The sequence below is a fragment of the Panthera uncia genome, chromosome D4 (assembly GCF_023721935.1).
Source record: "Panthera uncia isolate 11264 chromosome D4, Puncia_PCG_1.0, whole genome shotgun sequence".
NCBI lineage: Eukaryota > Metazoa > Chordata > Mammalia > Carnivora > Felidae > Panthera > Panthera uncia.
The window spans coordinates 10,805,996-10,822,011 of NC_064807.1; positions in this window are offsets into that span (position 1 = coordinate 10,805,996).

Genomic DNA, 16,016 nt, shown 5'->3' on the forward strand with positions numbered 1-16,016 from the left:
TGCTCTGAGAGAGCACGAGGCACTGATGAAGGCCCAGTGGAGGGAACGTCTAACTCCAGTACTGGTTGGGCAGCTTCTGGAGGAAATTAATTTTTTTAATTTTTATTTTGAGAGAGAGAGAGAGAGAGAGAGAGAGAGAGAGAGAACGCATGAGCGGGGAGGGGCAGAGAGTGAGGGAGACAGAGAATCCCAAGCAGGCTCCGCGCTGTCAGCACAGAGCCCGATGTGGGGGCTTGAACGCCCGAGCTGTGAGATCATGACCTGAGCCGAAACCAAGAGTCGCACGCTTAACGGACTGAGCCACCCAGCCGCCCCAGGAGAGGGGTCTTGAAGTCTGCTCACTGGGTACTAGGGATAAGAGGTCGGAGGGAAACAGTGTTCTATGTGTTGAGGCCAAGAACCAAAGGAACTCATGTGTGATTAGAGGGTCATTCTCATTGGCCACATGCAGGGCCGAGAGGAAAGGGGTGTAGAAGGCAGTACTTACAGAAATAGAGTTGAGTATTTAGTGCTCACTTACACCATGCTGGATGCAGTTCTGGGCGCTTTAAACATTTTATCTTTACAGCAACCCAGTGAGCAGAGGTACTATTATTATCCCCATTTTACAGAGGAAGAGTCTAATCTGAGATACAGAGAGGGTAAGTACCTCACCCAGGGCCACACAGCAAGTATATGGTAGATCTTGGAACTGAATCCAGAGTCCCTTCACTCGAAACTCCTGAAAGCCAGATGCTAAGAAGCTTTATTATTCTAAGCCAAGCTGTGCTAAAGACAGTCCTGTGGGCAACCGGAAGCTTCTAAAGCATTTGAAGCTGGAAATTGCTTATCTCAAATTGGCATAAGAAAGCTCTCCCCTTGGGGCTCCTGGGTGGCTCAGTCGCTTAAGTGTCCGAGAGAGAGAGAGAGAGAGAGAGAGAGAGAGAGAGAGAGAGAGAGAGATCAGGACTGGAGAGAGAGACAGGAATAAAGAGATTTTTTCCCTCCAAACGGGGTTGTCTTGAACATGTTACTCTGCCAATAAATGGAGCCCTAGGGATGGAGTGGTTAAGGTTTCTGTCTGAGAGCAAGTAATTAATTGATGGTGGAGCCCCAGGGGGCTGGAGCCCAGGTGGAGGGTCGGGGTGGGGGGGTGGGGACAGGTTCCAGGATGGAGGGGACACAAAGCTGGGCGGGATGAAGCGTGACAAGGCAGCTTGTCCGTGCCTGTTGGAGGTGCTCAGTTAAGCGAATCAAGAGCACATGTTGAAGTGAGCAGCTGAAACGACAGCTTGTGAGGTGAGTCCTCCTTTGTGGGGAGAGGATTAGTTCAGGATTCTGGCCACGGGAGCCCAGAAGAGGCGATGGGGAGTCTGTTCGTGCCTGTCACACGGGTTTGGGGGAGCAGTTCCAGCATCCACCAGGAGAATGGGGGAATGGGCGAGGAGACCAGAGGGGGGAGCCCGGCCCTCAAGGGTGCCAGGCCCTGATGGGAGACAAGTCTTCACCCAGAGCTGTTGTGACTTTCCGGGTCATAATGGTCCTAGATGCGGCAATCCTGGGGAGTCGTTATAGCAAAGGGTGGAGGTAAGCACCAAGCCCCAGTGCTGAGATGTGAAGGGGCTTCTCTGAGATACCCCAGGTCGGGTAGGGCTGGTGGAGGCGGGTGGAAGAAGCCACCTGCTCCTTCCAGGTCGGCAGGGACTTGGCTTCCGGGAGAGCCATGTTCAGCAGCCTTGGGCTGCAAGCCTGGGCCAGAGTCCCGAGGACGAACGCCGGAAGTGAAAATCACAGCCACCCGTCACATGCAGACTCACAGATGTGCTGGGAAGCCCCTCCCGCCTCTCTTCTGCTCCAACTCCCCTCTGCCCCTTAATCTCAGAGGCCAAGGAGCCAGGAGGTGGGAGGAGTAATAATTCCAAATGAAATCTCTAGTGTATTCTGTCCATCCCACGGAGGGAAAAGCTGAGAACAGTGTAAGAATCTTCTCAGAGCTTATTTCTGCCACATCAGTTTGGGGTTCCTAGGAAGGAGCCTTTTCTGCATCAAACTGTTTCATCGTTGTGGGGATCCTGGCCAAAAATCTGAGCAGATGAAAGCCACTGTAAGAGACTGGAAACCCTAACCCTTGATTGGTGTAGAGCAGCTGAGCCCTGCGTTTTGACACACGGATTTCCAGGAGCTCTCTACGCCGAGAACGATGGTCCCCCACCGGGGGCAATTTCGTCCCCCAGGGGACATTTGGCAATGCCTAAGGACATTTTTTTTCCCCTCCTGTTTTTAAAAATCGTGGCAACATCCACATAAAATTTAGCATGTTGACCCTTTTTCCGTGTATCGTTCGTGGCATTAGGCACATGGACCCTGTTACGCAGCCGTCACCACCGTCCATCTCCAGAACCTTCTCCAGAACCTTTTCATCTGGTCCCTTTTCAAAAATGACTCCACATTCCTTCCTCCTCTCCAGCCCCTGGCAACCACCATTGTGCTTTCTGTCTCTATGCATCGGATCACAACCGGGGAAGGGGTGCTGTTAACACCCAGAGAGTAGAGGCCAGGGACGCCCTTCTGCGATGGAAGGGACAGCCCTCACCGCACAGCATCATGCAACCCCGAGTGTCACTGGTACCGTGGTTGAGAAACCCTGAGATCAAGTTCTCTGTGCGCAGGCTCACAGCTGTAGCATATCGGTCAGCAGGCATCAGTTTTGCCGCAGAGTTTCACCCAAAAGGGTTTGATTTTTGCTCTCACACGAGGCATCCTGAGTCAGCAACCCAGGCGGCGAGAAGTGTGTGACTTTAATGCACGTTTTATGGGCCCCATCAAGTCACCCGCCCATGCCTCATTCCAGAGGAAGTAAGGAAGGGCATTTTTATTCTGGGCCCATCGGAAAGACAACCCCCACGAAGTCCAGGCAGTTAAAACTAAACTTCCTGGTGTTGCCGTCTGCTGGGTGTGCCGGTGGGCAGCAAGCCCTCCACGGAGTGCCCGGGCTGTGGGTCACCGGAAGCTGTGGCTGCAGGCGCTGGGCCCAGGGTGCTGGGCCCAAGGGGGCGGCTCCCTTCCTCCACATCTTATGTCTTCCTGTCCTGCTGTCAGATTGCTCTCTGCTCTCCTTCCAGATTTTCTGTTTGCTTCTGTTCCAGCTCCCGTTTGGAGCCTCAGTTGATCTCCTTCTTCAACTGAAGACCCACCTCTTCTTTTAGGCTTGGGATTGTCTCCTTTTTGGCCTCGCATAGTCAGGTAAAAGTCACATCTGGGGTGACTATGTTTGGCACATCCTGGTGCTTCCTGGGAGCTCTGTCTTTGCGACTTTGGCCTAAAGGCTTTTACATTACACTGACTTCCTTTCTTTTTTCCTTCTTTCTTTTTTCTTTCTTCTTTCCTTCTTTCTCCCTTATTTTTCTTTCTTTCTCCTTCTTTCTCTTTCCTTCTTTCTTTTTTTTTCTTTCCTTTTCCTTCTCCTTTTCTTTCCTCTTTCCTCCTTTTCTTTCTCTTTCTTTTTTCTTTCTTTCCTTTTCTTTCTTTCTCTCTCTCTCTCTTTCTTTCTTTCTTTCTTTCTTTCTTTCTCTCTCTTTGTTTTAAATAGACTTTATTTTTTTCAAGCTGTTTTAGGGTCACAGCAAACTTAAGTGGAAAGTACAGCTATTTCTCATATACCCTCTGCCCCCCGCACATGCATAGCCTTCTCCACTATCAACACCCCCACTAGCATGGGACATCTGTTACACTGGTGAACCTCCACCGGTTATCGTTATCATATCACCCAAAGTCCCTAGTTTAGAGCGGGGTCCACTCTCGGTGTTATATATTCTTTGGGTTTCGGCAAATATGTGATGATACGTATCCACTTTATAGTATCATAGAGAACAGTTTCACTGCCCTGACAGTCCTCTGTGCTCTGCCCTACTCATCCCTCCCTCCCCCAACCCCTGGGGACCTCTGATCTTTTCATTGTTTCCACAGTTTTGCCTTTTCCAGCATAAGGTGCAGTAGTCTTTTCAGATGGGACGGACGGGCGTCTTTCTCTTAGTCATATGCATTGAAAGTGCTTCCTTGTCTTTTCCTGGCTTGACAGCTCCTTTCTCTGTACTGGTTGAATCCCATTCCATCACCTGGAGGTATTGAAGTTTTCCACTCACCTGCTGAAGGATGACTTTGTTGCTTTCAGGTTGTGGCCACTTTTCACAAAGTGATTTAGTAGCAACAACCCTGAGGCTCAGGCGATTTGGAGGAAATTTCAAATATTTAAAGGAGTAGGTTCTTATCCTCCATCCAATAGGTCATTGTTGGTTTGTTTGGTTGGTTGGTTTTTAAAAAAATTTTTTTAATGTTTATTTATTTTTGAGACAGAGAGAGACCGACCATGAATAGGGGAGGGTCAGAGAGAGGGAGACACAGAATCTGAAACAGGCTCCAGGCTCTGAGCTGTCAGCACAGAGCCCGATGCGGGGCTCGAACTCACGGACCGTGAGATCATGACCTGAGCTGAAGTCGGCCGCTTAACCGACTGAGCCACCCAGGCACCCCTGGTTGGTTTTTTTAAAGCTTGGTGGTTTTTCATCCTGGCTGCACACTAGACTCACTGGAGAGCACTTCAAAATCCTCTAGTGCTGGGGCTCCTGGGTGACCCAGTCGGGTAAGCATCTGACTCCTGGTTTCGGCTCAGGTCATGATCCCACAGTTCATGGGTTGGAGCCCTGTGTCGGGCTCTACGCTGATAGCGTGCAACCTGCTTGGGATCGTCTCTCTCCCTGTCTCTCTGCCCCTCCCCCATGCACATGCACTCTTTATCTCTCTCTGTCTCAAAGTAAATACTCTGATGTCCGGTTCCATTTCAGGCAATTCTAAATTGATTGTTTGGATTTTTTATGTGCCACCAGGATTGGAAATCATTTTGCACAGAACTCATCCTGGGTGGTATCAATCTCCTTAGAAATCAGAGACTCTCTGTTTTGATAGGGCAGTTGATGACCAGGCAGTAACTCCTGGTCTTACAACTTTTTGCCTTTTCTCCATGATGCCACCTGGAACTGTAGGGACCTCAATTGAATCAAAAATGTATTCAAGTGTATGAGAAGATTTTAAGCTATTTTTTAAAAATCTTGACCTTGCTGGAGGTGCTCTCGAAACTGACTTCCCACAAGAGAGTAAAAACAATGGCTGTCATCACTTAGGGGCTACTGTGTACCATGCATGGAACTGAGCACTTTATGTATAATATTCAAAATTCTTTTTTTTTTAACTCCAGTTTTCATCCATTATCATTGTGACAATTCATGTGGAAGCCTACATAAAGTAAGAGAAAGTGGTTTTTTTTTTTTTAACCTTGCTATTAAATGTGGAAATTTGTTTTTCTAAAACCAATATGTATTTTCTATTGTTAACTTTTTAAAAGATTCTTAAATGCAGGTGCAATTGACATAACATCGTGCTCATTTCAGGGGCACAGTGTAATGATTCGATATTTGTATATGTTGTGAAACGATCCCCGCAATTGTCCCGTTGATATCCACCGCCATGCGTAGGCACGTCTTTTTTTTTTTTTTTTTCTTGTGATGGTATCTTTTCGTTCTTGACATTAGCGCATGAGACTGATATTAGCGTCTATGTTTTGCAGCCCAGGAAATGGTGGTTTAGGAAGGCTGAGCAAGATCACACAGGTTGTAATTCACAGACTTGGGCTTCAAAGCCCCATCCAAAAATTCAAAACTCTTTTTATTACGTCACGCAGCATAAACTTGAGGCAGTTGAGCACAATTTGGAGTCAAGATTTTCCCGCCAAAATAGAAGTACTCATGTTTGCATTTCTGAGCAGAATGTTTATGGCTTCCTGTTTACTCATCACCTCCAGGAGCATTTTGGGCCCTCTGACAGCAGCCACGTACTGAGCCATGATGTTCACTGGGTGATAGTTTTTCCAGGCTTCCAGCTTCCCTAACCCTAGTCTATGCTGTTTTAGCCTCAGAAGGCATATCCCTGATGTGGTTATTTCAGATACAACTCTAGAAAACCCTTCACAGGAAAAAGTGTTAACTATTATGCCCTGCACTTATATTGAGGGATAGCCTCTAACAAGGTCCAGGGGCAAAAAAATATATGAATGAAAGAATGGGCGTTCTTCAGAGTGGGCGTGAGAGTGATTTTCAGAGGAGGGAAGGAGGAGGCTCACGTGCCAACTTGGGGCAGAATAATAAGGAGCAGGACTCAGTAGTGGAGACCCCAGTGGTGACTTCAGACTTTGGACAGAAAGGACGGGGGCTGTAGGTGGTGATTTGGTATAAAGGTTGGAGGGTTGGAGGGTAGAGGGTTGGAGGGGAGGGGGTTGGAGGGTTGGGGGGTTGGAGAGTTGGGGGGTTGGGGGGTGGGTGTTGGAGGGTATGGGGTTGGAGGGTGGAGGGTTGGAGGGTAGGGGGTTGGAGGGTCGAGGGTTGGAGCGGAGGGGGTTGGAGGGTTGGGGGGTTGTGGGTTTGGGGAGTGGTCTTGGAGCTGTGTTTGCATAGCAACCACACCGTTTCCACTCCCATTGTGTATTGATTTGGGGTGACTTTGGGAATAGGTCACCTGAGTATCTTGAAATTTGTTGGGGTCTCTCTTCTGGTGACGATTCTTCTCCGATTTTCTTTTTCCTTATGGGCTTATGTCATTAAAAATCCCCTTCACAGTTTTGGAACCAAATAGACACAAAGAGTTGTGTTTGATCTCCCACATTTCTCCATAGTACTTAGGAGTCTCTCGGTCCTGCTCTGTATGTGGATATTTGTGTATTTCTCTCTCTCTCTCTCTCTCTCTCTCTCTCGGTGAAATGCCAGTCACAGGCCTTCATGGGATTGTGTTGCTGACTTCAGGAATGTTTGGACTGGGCTGGAGTGGCCAAAACATGACATGTTCTGAGACGTGAGTGCACCTTGTTAGGAAAGGGGAGTGTCCACATCACATAGAGTCAATGGGGCTTGAACAGGACACAGAGAATGAGGTCAGGGACAGATCAAGGACAGATGCCTGAGGGGAGTGAGGCCACAGAGTTCAGGATCCAGATACCATAAGCACATCGAGCACCTCAGCGACTACTGTGTGTGGCCAGCAGGTATGGAGTGAGTTCAAGGCTCAAAGCCAGGCCACACTGGTTTTAAGTCTTGAGGCTGGTGTGTATGTGAGTGGAGTCCAAGCTTCAGGGAGATGGGGTTTGAGGGGAACCACCACACCCAGCTTACTCTAAGGATCAACTCTAGCAGCCTTTGGAGGACTCTGAAAAAGCTCTCAGTGGATTCGTTTTTGGTGAAAACTGTTTGGTAGAATTAAAGCAGGTTGGCTAGTTGGCTGCCTCTGCCCCAGAAGCCCTGTGCTAGGTAGCGAGCTGGTCTCCTTGACTCCCAGCAGTATGATTTTCTGGGGCATCCGACTGGTTGATTTGCAGTGACGTGTATCTCCATGTGGCCAAAGGGCCTTGCTTAGGTTTGAATCAAAAGATGTTAAAGCTGAAAGAAATCTAAAAAAATCTTCTAGTTGAGGGCTGGCTAACTGGATTCATTGTGAAGGTCGTCTCTGACAGTTGGTAGGGGCTGCTGAGAGCACGGGGTGGGGTAAGACCCTTGAGCCTCACCTAGATGAGAAAAGAACCATGGTCTAATTACTGGCGAATTAGATGCAAGAAACACGGCTTTGCCAGGAATGGAAGGAAGTTACGCTAAGGGTGTGGGGGGAAAAAAGATCAGACTGTCATAGACGTGGCAGGATGCAGGTGTCCCAGCAAAGTTGGTAGGAGAAGTGAACAAATAGGCAGATCTAGAAAAAGGATCCATAGCAATGTAAAATACCATAGCTTTCATCTGAGGGACCTATTTCCTGTTAGGTCTCCCCCCCCCCCCTCCACCCCCCCCCCTACCCCTCCTCTCAACCCCCCCATTCCTTCACTTCTCCTACCCACCTTGCTGGGACACCTGCATCCTGCCACGTCCATGTCTGTCTTTTGGTGCCCCCCCCCCCCCCCCCGCCCCGCCCATGACCCTGCTCTCAGCTGGTCAACTCTCAACACAAAATCACCTGCTCGCTGGGGTTTGTGCTTGCCTCCTGCCTTAGTCGGTTTGAGCCACTGAAACAAATACAGTAGGTGGTGTAGCTTATCAGACGTGTATTTCTCACAGTTCTGGTGGCTGGGAATCCCAAGATCAAGGTGGATTCAATGTCTGGTGAGTGTTCTCTTGCTGGTTCATAGACCATCCATCCTCTTCTCGCCGCTTCATATGGCGGAGGGAGCTCTCGGGGGTCTCCTATAAGAACACTAATCCCGTGCATGACGGCTCGGCCCTCATGAGCTCCCCAAAGCCCCACTTCCTAATGCCATTTCGTTGGGGGTTAGGTTCCAACAAATGACCCTCCTGACCTTATGATGCAGAGTGGCAGGAAGTGCCCAGGTTTTACTCCCTGGCTCAGGGAAAGGGTGGAGGCGGGCCTGAGGGACAAGAGGGCAGTTCTTTGGGACAACTGGTGTATAATCTGTTGGACCATCTGTGAAGTTCAAGGCCATGCGACTCTTACTATTTATTGAGCTTTGCCCTTGTTTGCCAACAATGGTACGGGGATTCAACTTCCTCTGATCTTCCTGAGCCCCCTCCCCCACCATCTCCCCTGGGTTCCACCTGCCGCATTTCCTGTTACTGAGTGTCAGTTTGTTTTTAAATCTCATGCAGATTCAGTTTCCACGACCTGCCCTGCCCCCACCACACTGAGGGCCCTGAAGTTAATTTTCAGATAGACAATCTGGAACATGCATTGAATGAATGCATTCATTCAAAAAGAGGACCAGGTCGGCTTCCAGTCCTTTGTAGAACTGTCACATTACTCCTTGTTTTCAGCCAGGTTGCTGTGCTGCAAGGATAGAAAAATAAATCCGGTAATAGAAATAGCAGTCTTTTTAAAAAAATGTTTTTTATCTATTTTTGAGAGGGAGTGGGGGAGGAGCAGACAGAGGATCGTAAGCAGGCTCGGTGCTGACATGGGGCTTGAACTCACAAACCACGAGATCCTGACCTGAGCTGAAATCAAGATTCGGATGCTGAACCGACTGAGCCACCCAGGCGCCCCTAAAAATAACAGTCTTAATAACTCACCCTTATTTATCATGTATCAGCTACTATCTAAACCTTTAAATATAATTTAAACATAACTTTCACTAAGATATATAATGTATATACTTGCATATATCATTTCATTCAATCTTTACGATAACCCTTTGGGGCCAGGACTATTGTTAACTCTAATCTACTGAGCCTTGGGCCCATTTAGTAGCCAAAGGTTGCATAGTTTGTAAGCAATGGGGTTCAAAGTGGAGCCCTGTTCTAAGAATGTGCACGTTGGGGACGGTATGGTGAAGTCAGTGTGACCACAGGAGAAATGAGGAGAATTGACAGGAAGAAGCTTATACTTACAGGTCTTGGGGGGGGGGGGGTCACTGCATGCCGCACAGAATCATGGGACAACCAGCAGGGTCATCTGGGGGCAGAAGACAGGAGCAAGGGGAGAATGTAGGGCATATCTTTTTTGTTTTTAATGTTTGTTTATTTGTGCAAAGGAGAGAGGGAGAGAGAGAGAATCCCAACCAAGCAGCGTATTGTCAAGTGCAGAGCCTCACATGGGGCTCGAACCCATAAACCATGATCATGACCTGAGCCGAAATCAAGAGTCGGACGCTTAACCGACTGAGCCACCCAGGTGCCACTAGGGCCCAGCCTTTACTGGGATTTCTGGTGGATGGGCAAGGCAGGGCACAGTAAGCAGTTTGGGCCTGGCTAATTTGAATAATTTGGGGGGGGGGTGTTGGGCTCTAGACTGGTCCCCAGGTGTCTGGTACCTGTCCCTGGGACGATTAAGGCAGAGGAATATTGTTTCCTGGGGTGTAAGAGCCACTTCAAGGAAGGACGGCTCTGGGCTGGTTAGTTTGCAGTCCAAAGGTTGGGCCCTTTGCTATCACTAAGAATTGATAGGACCTAGGACAGGCCCAGGCGCTCTCCTTAGTTAGTATGGCTTTTGATGAGGTCAAAACATCATAATATTCAGGAAGCAGAAAGTACACACGATACAGACCTCAGTTGTCTGGCTGCAGGTCTGGAGACTTATTTGCCTTCGGTGCGTCCCAGGAGGGTGGCCTGGGTGTGCACACGCTCATGGGGCGGGGGCCTGCTGCCCTATAGACCGTCACAAGCGCCCCGATGGGGCGCTCAGTTGCAGAATGAGGGGAAAGCTTTCTAACCGGGACTGAAGATTTTTAGAGCCGACCCGGAGCTCCAGCAGGCAGATGCTGGCAGGTAAAGGAAGGGCATTCTGGGCAGACTAGTGCCTCCGGGTCTGGGTCAGGCAAGGGCTGAGAGGCCTGGAGAGTGTTACAGGGGGTGAGGAGGCAGAGAGAAGCCTGTGGGCTGGGGTAGGGGTAGGGGGTAGGGGACTGTCACTGAATGCCAGGTTAAAGAGTTTTAGTTTGTTCTGCCTGTCAGGAGGAATAATGCAAGAATGGCACACCCGGAAGGGGCACGAGCGAGAAACCTGGTTCATGCTTCTGGTTTCATACAGGAGGAAACCAAGGCCCAGGGTCACAAGGGTGACAAATGGCCACCGTTGCGAATCCGTGTACAGGACGGAGTTTGAGGACCAGGCGGGCCCCTGTGATGACCACTAGTGGGCAGGAACTGGGGACCCATGGGGGATCCAGACTGGGGCCAGGAGGCTCATGGGACACCATTTGGAACTAAGGAAAGAAACTGAGGCAGGAGCTGTGTCGTACCTGGTTGTATGAGGACAGCGAAGGCAGAGGCCCTGGCGGCGCAGCCGGGGAAGACGAGACAAGAGACAGAAGACACTGAGAGCATGTGGCCCCAGAGAAGCCAAGATTTAAAGGAAGGCTCGAGGAATTTCAGAGTTTGAACTGGTGGCTCTCATTGCTGCAGAACACCTGACTGCCGGGGGTTGAGGGGAGGAGGGAGGAGACCACACAGGGTGGGGGGGCACAGAGATCTCCGGGTGTTGGCGAGAGCCCGAGAGGAGAGGGAGACCCTGGAGGGAGAGGCAAGTCCAGGACTGTGTCTTCAGGAGGGAGAAGTGAGTCTTGTTCGGTTTGGGGGAATGAGCTCATCTTGCATATGGGCTTAAAGTTTTCTTTTGCCTTCATCCCTGATTCTTCCTGTCTTTTACCTTTGAAACAGGGACCAGAAAGAATTTGTCGTAGGTTTATGAGGATTAATGGGAAAATGCACTGGGTAATGCTGAGTACGGTGCCTGAAACATTAGAAACACGTTAGTTAACACAGGGTAGTCATTTTTAATATTTTATTGCTACACATTCATGAAGGGCTCACTCCAGAATCTTGAGAAAAACACTGCTTACCTTTTAAATCCTGGTATCTTACGTTTATCACTTTACGGGGGTACGGTTGATAAATAAATAGGATTTCACATGTTTTGAAAGATTGGGCTGGAAAGAGGCCCCAAGAAGCATCCTTTTTATCGCTCCTGTACATGTGGAAATTATACATTTTAATAATTAAGTGCTATTGTATGAGCCAAATTCCCTCCTCATTGGTGTTGGTGGGAGTTTCCCTCTTGGGAGAGAGAATTTGGTTTTGGACTTAGTACTCACATCTGCAAAAGGAGTTGAGAGGAGCTGGGACAGGACATTTTCTGATAAGCAATTTGTTTTTGTTTCTGTTTTTTTTGTTTGTTTGTTTGTTTTGATCTGTAATCTGTAATCCAAGATTAGGGTAACTTTTGTTATTTATTAAAAAAAAAAAAAAAAAACTTGTCCATAGGCTGGAATGATCTTGTTCAAGCAAGGATAAATCAGAGATAACTGACTTTTCTATTAGAGTCGCCCTTCTCTGTGCTTTTTGGTGCAAACTCCATGTAAAAGGGCTGAAAAAAGGGGGTAGGAGTGAGGTATGGTCAGGAAACCAAAGGACAAACTCTTTCTTTTTAAGGAAGACACCTGTGATGCCAGCTAGTGAGCTCGGCCACATGGGGCGGAAAGGAATTAGTTACAGTCCTAAAAGAGGGATAAATGCATCTGGTGTCAGATTAACTCCAACAAACAGTCTTGCTTCGTCCCAAATGCTCTGACTCAAAAGCATGCTGATTTCAGCGCGAGAAACAGATGCGTGAAGACGAGGTCTCCATAAGCAAAGTGTGGTCGTGCATCTTAGGTGAACATAAAGCAACATCAATAGGGCTTAAAAACACGATGGGGAGTGCAAGGATAAGAAAAAAAAAGACTTATGATAGGGTGCTGTTATGTAATTTAAAGCCACACACGCACGTGCGATAGCCCTATTTTTTTTTTTTTAAGAAAAGGGATTACAAATTTTTTTTTTTTAGTGTTTATTTTTGAGACAGAGAGAGACAGAGCATGAGCAGGGAAGGGGCAGAGAGAGAGGAAGACGCAGAATGTGAAGCAGGCTCCAAGCTCTGAGCTGTCAGCACAGAGCCCGACTCGGGGCTCGAACTCACGAACCGCGAGATCGTGACCTGAGCCGAAGTCAGACCCTTAACCAACTGAGCCACCCAGGCACCCTGCCCTACCTATTTCTACGGAGACATATCATTTAAGGACATCTGTGTAATGTGTGAGAGAGGTTGCCTACGAGGAAGGGGGGGAGGGGTGTGGGATCAGAAATAAAAGAATAAAACAAGAGAGGGGCTTTGCACAGACCGATAATGATAACGTGCTGTGGATTCACTCTGGTTTTATTTTATTATTTTTTTAAACTGCGATTGTAAAAAAGACAACTCTTGTAGCCGGTGGTCTTCTCGTTGTGGCCGGAGAGTCAGTCTGATGCAAAGGCGAAGAAATTTCAAGCAGACGTGCTGTCCTAGTGGCAACGGGTTCCAGAGGTTCCTCAGAGCGCTTTGGGGCGGCTTCCAGAGGAGAAACGAAGGAACTTTGGTTTCGGCCAAACGTCAGAAGCAGGGCACCGCGTGCAGCGGAACTCCAGGGGGCGCTCGTCACAAAAGCTCCTGCTTTTTCGGGGGCTGTTCGGGAGATTTTTACCACTTCTGTTGAGACCTCGTTCTGGTGGAAAAGTTATTTTGTGAGGATGAAAACAAGCGAGGTGGGAACTACCTCATGGCGTTTTTTACATGGAGATATTTCACAGGTGAAACACCTTAAATATTTTGGAACTCAGTTTTTTTATTTTTCTATCCTTAAGATGCTGGCTTCAACCACAGCATGTATATTGGCCTAGGAAAGTTCTTCGAGTGAGTTTGAGCTTTGATCGCCTGTGGACCCTCTTGCTCCCAGGGATTCTCCACATGTGGTCCTTGGACCGGCAGTACCAATATGGAACTTGTTAGAAGTGCAAATTCTCAGGCCCCACAAGGACCTCTTGAACCACAAATTCTGGGGCAGCGGCCGGACCATCTGTGGTTTAGCAAGCCGTCCAACTGCTTCTGAGGCAGAGTTCTAGAACCACCGATCTAGACCCCTGTTTTATAAACTTGGCTGTACTGGCTTTCCTTGTTGTAACCCGCCAGCTTTCTTGTAAGCTGAGGAGTTTTTAAAAACTCCTGGGCCAGACCGTAGGCACTTACACCAGAATCTCTAGGAGGTAGGGTCCAGATAGCAGTATATTTTAAGTTTCCCCAGATGGTTCGAGTGTGCTGCCGAATCAGAGAACCATTGGTCTACACCTCTCAGGGCTTCTCAACCCTTAACGCTCACTTGGATCAGCTAAGATCGTGATAAAATGCAAGTTCTGATTGAGCAGGCCTGGGGTGGGGCCCAAGCTTGTGCGTTTTTTACAAGCTTCCAGGGTATACGGGATGCTTCTGGATTGTCACCCAGGCTTGGAGAAACAAGGATCTAGGGAGCAGAGGAAAGGGCATTAACTGAGAGTTAGTAGATCCGGTGTTTGAAGGTGGAGGAGGGAGGACAGTCTTCCCACTGAGATGGCACTTTGAGACCAGAGGACAAAGCAGGCGACTCCATACGGCACACACAGGGTTTTGTTCCGGATAACTTACTCACAGGGGGGATGGGGCCGGTGACAACCCAGAGCTATACCACTGTTCTCCACAAAGACCGGACCTTGGTCCACAGATTTTGTAGGGCAAGGAGACCTGCAGAAGGGAGGGGTAGTGGGTGCACAGGGTTCACGTGAACCTAATTGTGATCTGTGGCACCATCCCTGTGTCAGGAAGAGGCAAGACTGTGTTATTTTTCACAAATTTATGGAGGGCCAAAGGAAGACTCCCCCCATCCCGGCCTTGGTGGGTATTTCTAAGGTATGTACATTAATCCCCAGGCGGCCCAGAACAAATAGCCCCAAGAAAGGACATGACCAAGATGGAGGGCCAAAGATGGGGTTGGTATGGGGCGCCTGGGTGGCTCAGTCGGTTAAGCGTCTGACTCTTGATTTCGGCTCAGGTCGTGATCTCAGTTTGTGGGATCGAGTCTCACATCAGGCTCTGCGCTGGCAGCTAGGAGCCTGATTGGGATTCTCTGTAACCCTCTGTCTCTCTCTGCACCTCCTCCGCTCATGCTCATGAGTGTCTGCACTCTTTCCCTCTCTCTCTCTGAAAATAAATAAACTTAATAAAAAGATGGAGTTGATATTGTCAGCACTCCTGTACCTGGCTTCCCAGTCATGGTTCGCCTTTATCTGGCTGCCATCTTGCTTGGACTGCCACCTTGGTATTCTGGGTAGGTTCTTACCTACCTCAGAGGGATGTGGAGAACACTGAATGAGTAACGCAGAGTTGTTTCCCAAAGTGAGTGCCTGTACCCTGTGAATTTAGAGAGACTGTGGATAAACCCTCAACATTTTAACTCATTATTATGAGTACCTAGAGTACATGATCCTGGCCTTCGTTGTATAGTAGCAAGAAAGCTACCTTATAAAAGACACGTCTCTGCACTTAGAAATTGAGACCATTTAAGTAGATAATAGTAGGGGTCATTGACAGCAAAATTATTGAAGGTACGGAATGACTCAAGTTTGGGAAAATGCTGAGAAAGCAGATACAGAAAGAGCAAAGAAGGCTAAAAGAGAGAGAGAGAGAGAGCCCTTGATATTGATGGGTGAAATGAGATTACGTGTTAGATCATTTATGGGGTATGGATTCTGCAACACTCATGTTGCACTCGGGGGTGATAGGCTCAGTATTCAAAAAATATTTATTGAGTGTTTGCTCTGCACTGGATACTCTTGTGGTCACTGGGGAGAGAGACAGAAACTAATCATTCATGGTCCACAAGGAAACTATAGGAGGATAAGAGGTCATGAAATAAACCAATATGTACTTTTGAATTTAACATTTCATTATAAAATATGAAAAAAAAAAAAAGGTCTCGCTCACTAACAGTGAGGAAAGCTGTCCCAACACAATACTTCGTTCACGCACAAATCAGAATCAGGGCAAGTCAAAAGTCTCAATTCTGGCCGCTTCTAGTGCATTGGCCACGTTTACCAGACATAGGGAGAGGAGCCAGGCTCCCATACCTGGGCTAATTTCTTGAACTCACTAAATGGTCTTTGTGTAGTTTAGTTATAAGGATGCTTTGTGACACTCCCTGAGGACAGATGCTCAATGAACCTGGAACAGAAAAGCACTGACTCTGACTCAAAACAAGAATTTCTAAGATTCCTAGAGGAAGAGGCAGGAATGGAGCGTAATTCAACCATACCTTATGGCCCTCGGCCTCTGCCCCTGAACATGGGTGGGAATTATTACATGGCCATTTCCTGTTTTATTTATTTAAGACTTTGGGAACAAATGACTTAACTCCGTCTGGGCTTCAACGTCCTCACCCAGGAAATTAGAGGACCGGGCAGTCGCCAGATGCTCTTTAGATGTGACATCTTTGTATCTGTGATATTAAATTTGGGGGGGGGTTGTCTAATGGAGAATATAGGGGGTGGGAGGAAGGGCACACGGGGGGAAGAGCTTATTAAAAGTCTCGTTAGACACTGAATTCTAAGAATGGCATTTTGTAATAATATATGTGGGCAAAGTTTAGGATCTTACCTGACTATAACACCTGGTGGAATGGG